Here is a 16,437-nt window from a genome sequence, read left to right on the forward strand (position 1 = left end):
GCCTATATTCCCACTAGTGGATGAAAACTAGAGGACTAGTGGATGAAAACTAGAGGACTAGAGACCCTATATTCCCACTAGTGGATGAAAACTAGAGGACTAGAGACCCTATATTCCCACTAGTGGATGAAAACTAGAGGACTAGAGACCCTATATTCCCACTAGTGTATGAAAACTAGAGGACTAGAGACCCTATATTCCCACTAGTGTATGAAAACTAGAGGAAATATTCCCACTAGTGTATGAAAACTAGAGGACCCTATATTCCCACTAGTGGATGAAAACTAGAGGACTAGAGACCCTATATTCCCACTAGTGTATGAAAACTAGAGGACTAGAGACCCTATATTCCCACTAGTGGATGAAAACTAGAGGACTAGAGACCCTATATTCCCACTAGTGGATGAAAACTAGAGGACTAGAGACCCTATATTCCCACTAGTGTATGAAAACTAGAGGACTAGAGACCCTATATTCCCACTAGTGTATGAAAACTAGAGGACTAGAGACCCTATATTCCCACTAGTGTATGAAAACTAGAGGACTAGAGACCCTATATTCCCACTAGTGTATGAAAACTAGAGGACTAGAGACCCTATATTCCCACTAGTGGATGAAAACTAGAGGACTAGAGACCCTATATTCCCACTAGTGTATGAAAACTAGAGGACTAGAGACCCTATATTCCCACTAGTGAGGACTAGAGACCCTATATTCCCACTAGTGGATGAAAACTAGAGGACTAGAGACCCTATATTCCCACTAGTGTATGAAAACTAGAGGACTAGAGACCCTATATTCCCACTAGTGGATGAAAACTAGAGGACTAGAGACCCTATATTCCCACTAGTGGATGAAAACTAGAGGACTAGAGACCCTATATTCCCACTAGTGTATGAAAACTAGAGGACTAGAGACCCTATATTCCCACTAGTGTATGAAAACTAGAGGACTAGAGACCCTATATTCCCACTAGTGTATGAAAACTAGAGGACTAGAGACCCTATATTCCCACTAGTGTATGAAAACTAGAGGACTAGAGACCCTATATTCCCACTAGTGGATGAAAACTAGAGGACTAGAGACCCTATATTCCCACTAGTGTATGAAAACTAGAGGACTAGAGACCCTATATTCCCACTAGTGTATGAAAACTAGAGGACCCTATATTCCCACTAGTGTATGAAAACTAGAGGACTAGAGACCCTATATTCCCACTAGTGTATGAAAACTAGAGGACTAGAGACCCTATATTCCCACTAGTGGATGAAAACTAGAGGACTAGAGACCCTATATTCCCACTAGTGTATGAAAACTAGAGGACTAGAGACCCTATATTCCCACTAGTGTATGAAAACTAGAGGACTAGAGACCCTATATTCCCACTAGTGGATGAAAACTAGAGGACTAGAGACCCTATATTCCCACTAGTGTATGAAAACTAGAGGACTAGAGACCCTATATTCCCACTAGTGTATGAAAACTAGAGGACTAGAGACCCTATATTCCCACTAGTGTATGAAAACTAGAGGACTAGAGACCCTATATTCCCACTAGTGTATGAAAACTAGAGGACTAGAGACCCTATATTCCCACTAGTGTATGAAAACTAGAGGACTAGAGACTCTATATTCCCACTAGTGTATGAAAACTAGAGGACCCTATATTCCCACTAGTGGATGAAAACTAGAGGACTAGAGACCCTATATTCCCACTAGTGGATGAAAACTAGAGGACTAGAGACCCTATATTCCCACTAGTGGATGAAAACTAGAGGACTAGAGACCCTATATTCCCACTAGTGGATGAAAACTAGAGGACCCTATATTCCCACTAGTGTATGAAAACTAGAGGACTAGAGACCCTATATTCCCACTAGTGTATGAAAACTAGAGGACTAGAGACCCTATATTCCCACTAGTGTATGAAAACTAGAGGACTAGAGACCCTATATTCCCACTAGTGTATGAAAACTAGAGGACTAGAGACCCTATATTCCCACTAGTGGATGAAAACTAGAGGACTAGAGACCCTATATTCCCACTAGTGTATGAAAACTAGAGGACTAGAGACCCTATATTCCCACTAGTGTATGAAAACTAGAGGACTAGAGACCCTATATTCCCACTAGTGGATGAAAACTAGAGGACTAGAGACCCTATATTCCCACTAGTGTATGAAAACTAGAGGACTAGAGACCCTATATTCCCACTAGTGTATGAAAACTAGAGGACTAGAGACCCTATATTCCCACTAGTGGATGAAAACTAGAGGACTAGAGACCCTATATTCCCACTAGTGGATGAAAACTAGAGGACTAGAGACCCTATATTCCCACTAGTGTATGAAAACTAGAGGACTAGAGACCCTATATTCCCACTAGTGTATGAGGACTAGAGACCCTATATTCCCACTAGTGTATGAAAACTAGAGGACTAGAGACCCTATATTCCCACTAGTGTATGAAAACTAGAGGACTAGAGACCCTATATTCCCACTAGTGTATGAAAACTAGAGGACTAGAGACCCTATATTCCCACTAGTGTATGAAAACTAGAGGACTAGAGACCCTATATTCCCACTAGTGGATGAAAACTAGAGGACTAGAGACCCTATATTCCCACTAGTGGATGAAAACTAGAGGACTAGAGACCCTATATTCCCACTAGTGTATGAAAACTAGAGGACTAGAGACCCTATATTCCCACTAGTGGATGAGGACTAGAGACCCTATATTCCCACTAGTGGATGAGGACTAGAGACCCTATATTCCCACTAGTGTATGAAAACTAGAGGACTAGAGACCCTATATTCCCACTAGTGTATGAAAACTAGAGGACCCTATATTCCCACTAGTGTATGAAAACTAGAGGACTAGAGACCCTATATTCCCACTAGTGGATGAAAACTAGAGGACTAGAGACCCTATATTCCCACTAGTGGATGAGGACTAGAGACCCTATATTCCCACTAGTGGATGAGGACTAGAGACCCTATATTCCCACTAGTGTATGAAAACTAGAGGACTAGAGACCCTATATTCCCACTAGTGGATGAGGACTAGAGACCCTATATTCCCACTAGTGTATGAAAACTAGAGGACTAGAGACCCTATATTCCCACTAGTGGATGAAAACTAGAGGACTAGAGACCCTATATTCCCACTAGTGGATGAAAACTAGAGGACTAGAGACCCTATATTCCCACTAGTGGATGAAAACTAGAGGACTAGAGACCCTATATTCCCACTAGTGTATGAAAACTAGAGGACTAGAGACCCTATATTCCCACTAGTGTATGAAAACTAGAGGACTAGAGACCCTATATTCCCACTAGTGGATGAAAACTAGAGGACTAGAGACCCTATATTCCCACTAGTGTATGAAAACTAGAGGACTAGAGACCCTATATTCCCACTAGTGGATGAAAACTAGAGGACTAGAGACCCTATATTCCCACTAGTGGATGAAAACTAGAGGACTAGAGACCCTATATTCCCACTAGTGGATGAAAACTAGAGGACTAGAGACCCTATATTCCCACTAGTGGATGAAAACTAGAGCACTTGTGACCCCAGGCTACAGTGTATTCCCACTAGGGGACTTGTGACCCCAGGCTACAGTGTATTCCCACTCGTGTTTTTCACAGTAATTTGTCTCAGAATGATCTCTGTTCAGTAAGATAAGGCTTCATGTGGAAAGCAGAGCACTTTGTTTCTAGACAGCAGGCAGCTGACGTCTTGTACATGCAGCTCTGCTCTGTTGAAGTGTTGGAGAGGCTGGGAAGCTGAGAGGCTGAGAGGCTGAGAGGCTGAGAGGCTGAGAGGCTGAGAGGCTGGGAGGCTGAGAGGCTGGGAGGCTGGGAGGCTGAGAGGCTGGGAGGCTGAGAGGCTGAGAGGCTGAGAGGCTGAGAGGCTGAGAGGCTGCGGCTGCTTGATGAGACCATTAAGAGTCCCTGTCTGCGTTCCAAATGGGACCCTATTCCCTTTATAGTGCACTGCTTTTGACCAGAGCTGAGAAGCATAGCTCTGTCCTAAACAACACCCTATTCTCCATAAGTTCCATTTGTCTCTGGTCTAAAGTAGTGCACTATATACGGAATAGGGTCCTGGTCTAAAGTAGTGCACTATATACGGAATAGGGTGCCATAGGGCTCTGGTCTAAAGTAGTGCACTATATACGGAATAGGGTCCTGGTCTAAAGTAGTGCACTATATACGGAATAGGGCCCTGGTCTAAAGTAGTGCACTATAAACGGAATAGGGTGCCATAGGGCTCTGGTCTAAAGTAGTGCACTATATACGGAATAGGGCCCTGGTCTAAAGTAGTGCACTATATAGGGAATAGGGTGCCATAGGGCCCTGGTCTAAAGTAGTGCACTATATACGGAATAGGGTCCTGGTCTAAAGTAGTGCACTATAAACGGAATAGGGTACCATTTGGCCTGCAGAATAGTCTCTCTTACATCTCCTACTCTTAGAAATAAAGGTGCTATCTAGAACTAAAGACAGTTCTTCAGCTATAGGAGAACCCTTTGAAGAACCAAAGTAGAACCATTTTAGTTCCATGTGGAAACCTTTTGGAGGGAGTAGAGTAGAGGGGAGGGAGGGAGTAGAGGGGAGGGAGGGAGTAGAGAGGAGGGAGGGAGTAGAGAGGAGGGAGGGAGTAGACAGGAGGGATGGAGGGAGTAGAGGGGAGGGAGTAGAGGGGAGGGAGGGAGTAAAGGGGAGGGAGGGAGTAGAGAGGAGGGAGGGAGTAGAGAGGAGGGAGGGAGTAGAGGGGAGGGAGTAGAGAGGAGGGAGGGAGTAGACAGGAGGGATGGAGGGAGTAGAGGGGAGGGAGTAGAGGGCCTGTAGTGTAAATGGAGGAGACCTTGTCTGCTCGGTAGTGACACTGTAAATTCTGTGTTATATGCATATCATCAAGTTTGCATGAGGCTGTCTTTGTGTTATAACTAGGTCAGCTTCACCATGTGAGAATTAGGAGAGGAGAGGAGAGGAGAGGAGAGGAGAGGAGAGGAGAGGAGAGGAGGGGGAGTGGGGAGGGGAGTAGGGGTGGTGGGAGGAGAGGAGGGGGAGTGGGGAGGGGAGTAGGGGTGGTGGGAGGAGAGGAGGGGGAGTAGGGGAGGGGAGGTAGGGGGAGGAGAGGGAGGGGGAGTAGGGGTGGTGGGAGGAGAGGAGGGGGAGTGGGGAGGGGAGTAGGGGTGGTGGGAGGAGAGGAGGGGGAGTGGGGAGGGAGGTAGGGGGAGGAGAGGAGGGGGAGTGGGGAGGGGAGGTAGGGGGAGGAGAGGAGGGGGAGTAGGGGTGGTGGGAGGAGAGGAGGGGGAGTGGGGAGGGGAGGTAGGGGGAGGAGAGGAGGAGGAGTGGGGAGGGGAGGTAGGGGGAGGAGAGGAGGGGGAGTAGGGGTGGTGGGAGGAGAGGAGGGGGAGTAGGGGTGGTGGGAGGAGAGGAGGGCGAGTAGGGGTGGTGGGAGGGGAGTAGGGGGAGGAGAGGAGGGGGAGTGGGGAGGGGAGTGTTTGGATCCCCTGCATACAGAGCTGTAATGAAAAGACCATGTGACCCGTCTTCTCCCACGCAGTCACACATCTGCAGCTAGCGAGGAACAGGAACACGCATACTAATGAAGCATCTGTATCTTAATAACAGGAAGATGCTTTCAGAACTAGAACCAGGGATGTGACTGACTAGCCTGAAGGCTACGCTAGCAACATAAAGTCAGAGGGGTGTGTATGAGTGACTGACTAGCCTGAAGGCTACGCTAGCAACATAAAGTCAGAGGGGTGTGTGTGACTGACTGACTAGCCTGAAGGCTACGCTAGCAACATAAAGTCAGAGGGATGTGTGTGACTGACTGACTAGCCTGAAGGCTACGCTAGCAACATAAAGTCAGAGGGGTGTGTGTGTGACTGACTAGCCTGAAGGCTACGCTAGCAACATAAAGTCAGAGGGGTGTGTGTGACTGACTGACTAGCCTGAAGGCTACGCTAGTAACATAAAGTCAGAGGGGTGTGTGTGACTGACTGACTAGCCTGAAGGCTACGCTAGTAACATAAAGTCAGAGGGATGTGTAGTGAGGACAGCAACATCAAGTCAGGGATGTGTAGTGAGGACAGCAACATCAAGTCAGAGGGATGTGTAGTGAGGACAGCAACATCAAGTCAGAGGGATGTGTAGTGAGGACAGCAACATCAAGTCAGAGGGATGTGTAGTGAGGACAGCAACATCAAGTCAGAGGGATGTGTAGTGAGGACAGCAACATCAAGTCAGAGGGATGTGTAGTGAGGACAGCAACATCAAGTCAGAGGGATGTGTAGTGAGGACAGCAACATCAAGTCAGAGGGATGTGTAGTGAGGACAGCAACATCAAGTCAGAGGGATGTGTAGTGAGGACAGCAACATCAAGTCAGAGGGATGTTAAGGGAATACCCCCTGTATTGGACAAAAATGAATGGCATGTCATTGGCATCGGACAAACCATATACACATTGGCCAATACCACCCAATTCGGCGTTGATTCATCCAAAGTGTATTGCAAATGCCATATGGTAATTGCCAGTTGTAACACTTTAAAAATTCAACAGGGGCAAATGCGCTCCACCGGGGTTTTTCATATTGGATATGTAACCCAAATCAATGTCCAAAAGTAAAATTTTGAAAAAAATGAACTTTTTTCAAAAACTTATCACCCCTTAAAAAGTGCTTTCTGGACCGTTTTTCGAAATTCTTTCGATTTTTTTGTCAATTACACATGTGTAAGAACTGTATGAATATACTTTTGTCCAATTTTATTATCATAATTTTTTAAAAAAATTTTATATGCGCATAAGGAATATGTTTTGTCCAATTCCAATATGATTTCATAGGAAGTCAAAGTCAAAAGTCAAAAATGTCAAAATTTTGTAAAAACTTCACACACCCATAAAAAGTGCTTTCTGGACCGTTTTCGAAATTCTTTCGATTTTTTGTCAATTACACATGTGTAAGAACTGTATGAATATACTTTTGTCCAATTTTATTATCATAATTTTTTTTTTTTTTTTACATGCGCATAAGGAATATGTTTTGTCCAATTCCAATATGATTTCATAGGAAGTCAAAAGTCAAAAGTCAAAAATGTCAAAATTTTGTAAAAACTTCACACACCCTTAAAAAGTGCTTTCTGGACCGTTTTTTGAAATTCTTTCAATTTTTTTGTCAATTACACATGTGTAAGAACTGTATGAATATACTTTTGTCCAATTTTATTATCATATTTTTTATATATTTTTTTAAATTGTGCATAAGGATTTTTTGTGGGCCAAATGACGTAAGAAATTTGACATGCTCAAAAATCCTGCAGAAATGCAAAATTGACTGGCCTGATGAACTCGGGATGGCCGGGCAGTGATAGTTGTACATTTCCATCACTCGTTGTGTTGATTTCATCATCTCCGTTAGGTGATGTTTTTACACTATAGAATCATATTGCAAATGCACGTGCATTGTTGTGCAACTGGTAACCCAAAAATAAAAATATGGTTGTAAATGCATTTACCGGTCATTCTGATATTAATGCTCGCTATGGGAACACAGGATGGCCGGGCAGTGATAGTTGTACATTTCCATCACTCGTTGTGTTGATTTCATCATGTCCATTAGGTGATGTTTTTACACTATAGAATCATATTGCAAGTGCGCGCGCATTTGCAATATGTTTCAATGTGCATTTACCATATGAAATTTGAAATGCTCAAAAATGCAAAATTGACTGGTCTGATGGACACAGGATGGCCGAGCAGTGATAGTTGTACATTTCCATCACTCGTTGTGTTGATTTCATCATGTCCATTAGGTGATGTTTTTACACTATAGAATCATATTGCAAGTGCGCGCGCATTTGCAATATGTTTCAATGTGCATTTACCATATGAAATTTGAAATGCTCAAAAATGCAAAATTGACTGGTCTGATGGACACAGGATGGCCGAGCAGTGATAGTTGTACATTTCCATCACTCGTTGTGTTGATTTCATCATGTCCATTAGGTGATGTTTTTTCACTATAGAATCATATTGCAAATGCACGTGCATTGTTGTGCAACTGGTAACCCAAAAATTAAAATATGGTTGTAAATGCATTTACCGGTCATTCTGATATTAATGCTCGCTATGGGAACACAGGATGGCCGGGCAGTGATAGTTGTACATTTCCATCACTCGTTGTGTTGATTTCATCATGTCCATTAGGTGATGTTTTTACACTATAGAATCATATTGCAAGTGCGCGCGCATTTGCAATATGTTTCAATGTGCATTTACCATATGAAATTTGACATGCTCAAAAATGCAAAATTGACTGGTCTGATGGACACAGGATGGCCGACGAGCAGTGATAGTTGTACATTTCCATCACTCGTTGTGTTGATTTCATCATGTCCATTAGGTGATGTTTTTCACTATAGAATCATATTGCAAGTGCGCGCGCATTTGCAATATGTTTCAATGTGCATTTACCATATGAAATTTGAAATGCTCAAAAATGCAAAATTGACTGGTCTGATGGACACAGGATGGCTGAGCAGTGATAGTTGTACATTTCCATCACCTGTTGTGTTGATTTCATCATGTCCATTTGTTTATGTTTTCTCACTTTTGCAAAGTCACTGTGCATTTGCAATATGGTTCAATGGGCAGGTACCATCACGAATTTGTCATGCTATAAAAATCCTGCAGGAATGTGAAATTGACTGGTCTGATGAACACAGGATGGCCGAGCAGTGATAGTTGTACATTTCCATCACTTGTTGTGTTGATTTCATCATGTCCATTAGGTGATGTTTTTCACTATAGAATCATATTGCAAATGCACGTGCATTGTTGTGCAACTGGTAACCCAAAAATTAAAATATGGTTGTAAATGCATTTACCGGTCATTCTGATATTAATGCTCGCTATGGGAACACAGGATGGCCGGGCAGTGATAGTTGTACATTTCCATCACTCGTTGTGTTGATTTCATCATGTCCATTAGGTGATGTTTTTACACTATAGAATCATATTGCAAGTGCGCGCGCATTTGCAATATGTTTCAATGTGCATTTACCATATGAAATTTGACATGCTCAAAAATGCAAAATTGACTGGTCTGATGGACACAGGATGGCCGAGCAGTGATAGTTGTACATTTCCATCACTCGTTGTGTTGATTTCATCATGTCCATTAGGTGATGTTTTTTCACTATAGAATCATATTGCAAGTGCGCGCGCATTTGCAATATGTTTCAATGTGCATTTACCATATGAAATTTGACATGCTCAAAAATGCAAAATTGACTGGTCTGATGAACACAGGATGGCTGAGCAGTGATAGTTGTACATTTCCATCACCTGTTGTGTTGATTTCATCATGTCCATTTGTTTATGTTTTCTCACTTTTGCAAAGTCACTGTGCATTTGCAATATGGTTCAATGGGCAGGTACCATCACGAATTTGTCATGCTATAAAAATCCTGCAGGAATGTGAAATTGACTGGTCTGATGAACACAGGATGGCCGAGCAGTGATAGTTGTACATTTCCATCACTTGTTGTGTTGATTTCATCATGTCCATTAGGTGATGTTTTTCACTATAGAATCATATTGCAAATGCACGTGCATTGTTGTGCAACTGGTAACCCAAAAATAAAAATATGGTTGTAAATGCATTTACCGGTCATTCTGATATTAATGCTCGCTATGGGAACACAGGATGGCCGGGCAGTGATAGTTGTACATTTCCATCACTCGTTGTGTTGATTTCATCATGTCCATTAGGTGATGTTTTTACACTATAGAATCATATTGCAAGTGCGCGCGCATTTGCAATATGTTTCAATGTGCATTTACCATATGAAATTTGACATGCTCAAAATGCAAAATTGACTGGTCTGATGGACACAGGATGGCCGAGCAGTGATAGTTGTACATTTCCATCACTCGTTGTGTTGATTTCATCATGTCCATTAGGTGATGTTTTTCACTATAGAATCATATTGCAAGTGCGCGCATTTGCAATATGTTTCAATGTGCATTTACCATATGAAATTTGACATGCTCAAAAATGCAAAATTGACTGGTCTGATGAACACAGGATGGCTGAGCAGTGATAGTTGTACATTTCCATCACCTGTTGTGTTGATTTCATCATGTCCATTTGTTTATGTTTTCTCACTTTTGCAAAGTCACTGTGCATTTGCAATATGGTTCAATGGGCAGGTACCATCACGAATTTGTCATGCTATAAAAATCCTGCAGGAATGTGAAATTGACTGGTCTGATGAACACAGGATGGCCGAGCAGTGATAGTTGTACATTTCCATCACTTGTTGTGTTGATTTCATCATGTCCATTAGGTGATGTTTTTCACTATAGAATCATATTGCAAATGCACGTGCATTGTTGTGCAACTGGTAACCCAAAAATAAAAATATGGTTGTAAATGCATTTACCGGTCATTCTGATATTAATGCTCGCTATGGGAACACAGGATGGCCGGGCAGTGATAGTTGTACATTTCCATCACTCGTTGTGTTGATTTCATCATGTCCATTAGGTGATGTTTTTACACTATAGAATCATATTGCAAGTGCGCGCGCATTTGCAATATGTTTCAATGTGCATTTACCATATGAAATTTGACATGCTCAAAAATGCAAAATTGACTGGTCTGATGGACACAGGATGGCCGAGCAGTGATAGTTGTACATTTCCATCACCTGTTGTGTTGATTTCATCATGTCCATTTGTTTATGTTTTCTCACTTTTGCAAAGTCACTGTGCATTTGCAATATGGTTCAATGGGCAGGTACCATCACGAATTTGTCATGCTATAAAAATCCTGCAGGAATGTGAAATTGACTGGTCTGATGAACACAGGATGGCCGAGCAGTGATAGTTGTACATTTCCATCACTTGTTGTGTTGATTTCATCATGTCCATTAGGTGATGTTTTTCACTATAGAATCATATTGCAAATGCACGTGCATTGTTGTGCAACTGGTAACCCAAAAATAAAAATATGGTTGTAAATGCATTTACCGGTCATTCTGATATTAATGCTCGCTATGGGAACACAGGATGGCCGGGCAGTGATAGTTGTACATTTCCATCACTCGTTGTGTTGATTTCATCATGTCCATTAGGTGATGTTTTTACACTATAGAATCATATTGCAAGTGCGCGCGCATTTGCAATATGTTTCAATGTGCATTTACCATATGAAATTTGACATGCTCAAAAATGCAAAATTGACTGGTATGATGGACACAGGATGGCCGAGCAGTGATAGTTGTACATTTCCATCACTCGTTGTGTTGATTTCATCATGTCCATTAGGTGATGTTTTTACACTATAGAATCATATTGCAAGTGCGCGCGCATTTGCAATATGTTTCAATGTGCATTTACCATATGAAATTTGACATGCTCAAAAATGCAAAATTGACTGGTCTGATGGACACAGGATGGCCGAGCAGTGATAGTTGTACATTTCCATCACTCGTTGTGTTGATTTCATCATGTCCATTAGGTGATGTTTTTACACTATAGAATCATATTGCAAATGCACGTGCATTGTTGTGCAACTGGTAACCCAAAAATAAAAATATGGTTGTAAATGCATTTACCGGTCATTCTGATATTAATGCTCGCTATGGGAACACAGGATGGCCGGGCAGTGATAGTTGTACATTTCCATCACTCGTTGTGTTGATTTCATCATGTCCATTAGGTGATGTTTTTACACTATAGAATCATATTGCAAGTGCGCGCGCATTTGCAATATGTTTCAATGTGCATTTACCATATGAAATTTGACATGCTCAAAAATGCAAAATTGACTGGTCTGATGGACACAGGATGGCCGAGCAGTGATAGTTGTACATTTCCATCACTCGTTGTGTTGATTTCATCATGTCCATTAGGTGATGTTTTTCACTATAGAATCATATTGCAAGTGCGCGCGCATTTGCAATATGTTTCAATGTGCATTTACCATATGAAATTTGACATGCTCAAAAATGCAAAATTGACTGGTCTGATGAACACAGGATGGCTGAGCAGTGATAGTTGTACATTTCCATCACTCGTTGTGTTGATTTCATCATGTCCATTAGGTGATGTTTTTCACTATAGAATCATATTGCAAGTGCGCGCATTTGCAATATGTTTCAATGTGCATTTACCATATGAAATTTGACATGCTCAAAAATGCAAAATTGACTGGTCTGATGAACACAGGATGGCTGAGCAGTGATAGTTGTACATTTCCATCACCTGTTGTGTTGATTTCATCATGTCCATTTGTTTATGTTTTCTCACTTTTGCAAAGTCACTGTGCATTTGCAATATGGTTCAATGGGCAGGTACCATCACGAATTTGTCATGCTATAAAAATCCTGCAGGAATGTGAAATTGACTGGCCCGATGAACTCGGGATAGCTGGGCAGTGATTCTGGTTCATCTCCATGGCTCGTTAGGGTTGATTTCAGAATGTCACTTTTGGTGATGGTCCCTCTCCGTTTAAACATATTGCTAATGTACAAAAGTCAACTAGCAAGTCAGTGTCCATCAGTCAATTAGATGTCATTTTGACACCAAACTGATACCAATTGACACCAAACCCACTTTTTCCAACTCATTTAGAAGCCAACTATCATATATGTCAGAGCAGGCCCATAATTCACAGCGCCTTTAGTTTAAAACATAATAAAAACGTAAAACACATAGTTACGTTCTAGCTGCGGGTCCAGGTCAGACATTATGTGAAGGCCTATGTGAGGCGACCCGAATCCCGAGTTTCGGCTCGATAGGTCCTTCGGTGCCCGAGTAAAACCCTAATTGGTGCTGAAAATCCACTTTTTTCCATGCCTTGCTATGGGGTCCTTGAATGAGCTATCGGACCGAAACGTTGGGGTCCGTCTCTATGGGCCGAGCCGGTTCCAATGCACCTAGTCTTGTGTCTCTGAGACTTTTCTAAATGTCGCCATTTTCGTAATGGTCAAAATGAATTGAAATCATTGCAAATGTACGAGGCTATTTCTCGGTCCGAGAACCTTCTAGAGCCACCTAACTCACCACGCACTATCGACCCGAGGTCTAGAACAGGTTTCTAAAGTTTCGGAACTCTAGGTCTGACGGTTCTTTTTAGCTCGAACAAAGCTAACTATTGGAGGCACTGTCTGTCTCTACAACCCCAATACGTCCCTCCTTCCAAGTTGTGTGTCTGTGTGATTTAGTTTTCCTTTGAAATTTTATGGGAAAAATGACTGATTTACAGTTCATGGGGGTTGCCTAATCACACATATGAAGTTTTGGACAGATCTGACTTTTTTAACCCCTCGAAACAGCCCCTGAGACACCAATTAAGGCACTTCCGGTTGGCACAGGAAGCTATAAGTCAACACATATCCTCACTGGGCTATGCTTTTACAGAATCCTGTGTTTTAAGTCCTTACGTTAAGAATTGACTGATTTACACAGGGTTGAATGCACTATGTCTATCAAACTGCAGGCAGGTAATGGAAAAACACTTTTAGGGTGATTTTAACCACTTCCGGTTGGTCCAGGAAGCCTAGAATCAACACAGGTAGACCTCATACTGGCCTGATGGACTGTTACCAAAGACAGGTTCATACGGCATTCATAACCCATATAGACTTCAGGTTGAATTTAGGGGTGCAGGCAATGTATTCCTATGGGGAGAGAAATCAATGCAAACTATTTGAAGTAAACACCTTCTTTTAACTATTAAGGGTTAATGCCACACGGTCAAGGTTAGGCTTGCACGGATCAGAAGGACCTTAGGAACGTACCTGAGGTCGAATTGTGCTTCTCACCCTAACGGTTCTCTCACTGTCACCCAAAAGCAAATGACGTTGTGGGGCAGGCTTCATTTTGGGCCTACTTTTTCTAATGGTCGCTGCACTCAGAGCGAGCTACGGTCAAGCGGGATATCTCGTTGAACTCGGCACGGCCTAGACATTATGTTTATGCCATTGCCTGCTCTCTGTGTCTTTAAGAACCACACTTTTTCACTCCATCCTTGCTGTGTGTGCGTGTGAGAGCTTTTCTTTGACATCTGTTGGGAGAAATGACTGATTTACAGTTCATGAGGGTTACCTAGTCACACATATGAAGTTTTGAAAAGATCTGACCTTTTTAACCCTTGGAAACTGCCACTGTGACATCATTAAAGGCACTTCCGGTTGGCACAGGAAGCTATAAGTAAACCCATGTCTTGATTGACATAGAAACTTACAGAATCCTGAGTTTTAAGTCCTTACGTTAAGAATTGACTGATTTACACAGGGTTGAATGCACTATGTCTATCAAACTGCAGGCAGGTAATGGAAAAACAATTTTAGGGTGATTTTAACCACTTCCGGTTGGTCCAGGAAGCCTAGAATCAACACAGGTAGACCTCATACTGGCCTGATGGACTGTTACCAAAGACAGGTTCATACGGCATTCATAACCCATATAGACTTCAGGTTGAATTTAGGGGTGCAGGCAATGTATTCCTATGGGGAGAGAAATCAATGCAAACTATTTGAAGTAAACACCTTCTTTTAACTATTAAGGGTTAATGCCACACGGTCAAGGTTAGGCTTGCACGGATCGGAAGGACCTTAGGAACGTACCTGAGGTCGAATTGTGCTTCTCACCCTAACGGTTCTCTCACTGTCACCCAAAAGCAAATGACGTTGTGGGGCAGGCTTCATTTTGGGCCTACTTTTCTAATGGTCGCTGCGCTCAGACCGAGCGAGCTACGGTCAAGCGGGATATCTCGTTGAACTCGGCACGGCCTAGACATTATGTTTATGCCATTGCCTGCTCTCTGTGTCTTTAAGAACCACACTTTTCACTCCATCCTTGCTGTGTGTGCGTGTGAGAGCTTTTCTTTGACATCTGCTGGGAGAAATGACTGATTTACAGTTTAGGAGGGTTACCTGGTCACACATATGAAGTTTTGGAGAGATGTGACTTTTCTAACCCTTCAAAACAGACAGTGTGACCCAATTAAAGGCACTTCCGGTTGGCACAGGAAGCTATAAGTAAACACATGTCTTGATTGACATAGCCACTTACAGAATCCTGAGTTTTAAGTCTTTAAGTTAAGAATTGACTGATCTACACAGGGTTGAATGCACTATGTCTATCAAACTGCATGCAGTGTATGGATCAACACTGATAAGGTGATTTCAACCACTTCCGGTTGCTTCAGGAAGCTTATAATTGGCACAGGTAGACCTCATAGTGGTCTGATGGACTGTCATAGAAGACAGGTTCATAAGTCATTCATAACCCACATAGGCTTCAGGTTGAATTTAGGGGTGCAGGCAATGTATTCCTATGGGGAGAGAAGTCAATGCAAACTCTTTGAAGTAAACACCTTATTTTAACTATTAAGGGTTAATGCCACACGGTCAAGGTTAGGCTTGCACGGATCGGGAGGACCTCAGGAACGTACCTGAGGTCGAATTGTGCTTCTCACCCTAACGGTTCTCTCACTGTCACCCAAAAGCAAATGACATTGAGGGCCAGGCTTCCTTTTGCGCCTTCTTTTTTTCAAGGTCGCTGCACTCAGAGCGAGCTACGGTCAAGCGGGGCGTCTCGTTGAACTCTGCACAGCCTGGAGACTATGGTGATGCCATTTTTGTGTTGATTTCAGAATGCCATTTTGGTGATGGTCCCTCTCCGTTTAAACATATTGCTAATGTACAAAAGTCAACTAGCAAGTCAGTGTCCACCAGTCAATTAGATGTCATTCTGACACCAAACTGATACCAATTGACACCAAACCCACTTTTTCCAACTCATTTAGAAGCCAACTATCACATATGTCAGAGCAGGCCCATAATTCACAGCGCCATTAGTTTAAAACATAATAAAACGTAAAACACATAGTTACGTTCTAGCTGCGGGTCCAGGTCAGACATTATGTGAAGGCCTATGTGAGGCGACCCCGAATCCCGAGTTTCGGCTCGATAGGTCCTTCGGTGCCCGAGTAAAACCCTAATTGGTGCTGAAAATCCACTTTTTCCATGCCTTGCTATGGGGTCCTTGAATGAGCGATCGGACCGAAACGTTGGGGTCCGTCTCTATGGGCCGAGCCGGTTCCAATGCACCTAGTCTTGTGTCTCTGAGACTTTTCTAAATGTCGCCATTTTCGTAATGGTCAAAATGAATTGAAATCATTGCAAATGTACGAGGCTATTTCTCGGTCCGAGAACCTTCTAGAGCCACCTAACTCACCACGCACTATCGACCCGAGGTCTAGAACAGGTTTCTAAAGTTTCGGAACTCTAGGTCTGACGGTTCTTTTTAGCTCGAACAAAGCTAACTATTGGAGGCACTGTCTGTCTCTACAACCCCCAATACGTCCCTCCTTCCAAGTTGTGTGTCTGTGTGATTTAGTTTTCCT

This window comes from Oncorhynchus keta, unplaced genomic scaffold, assembly GCF_023373465.1.
Source record: "Oncorhynchus keta strain PuntledgeMale-10-30-2019 unplaced genomic scaffold, Oket_V2 Un_contig_2910_pilon_pilon, whole genome shotgun sequence".
Lineage (NCBI taxonomy): Eukaryota > Metazoa > Chordata > Actinopteri > Salmoniformes > Salmonidae > Oncorhynchus > Oncorhynchus keta.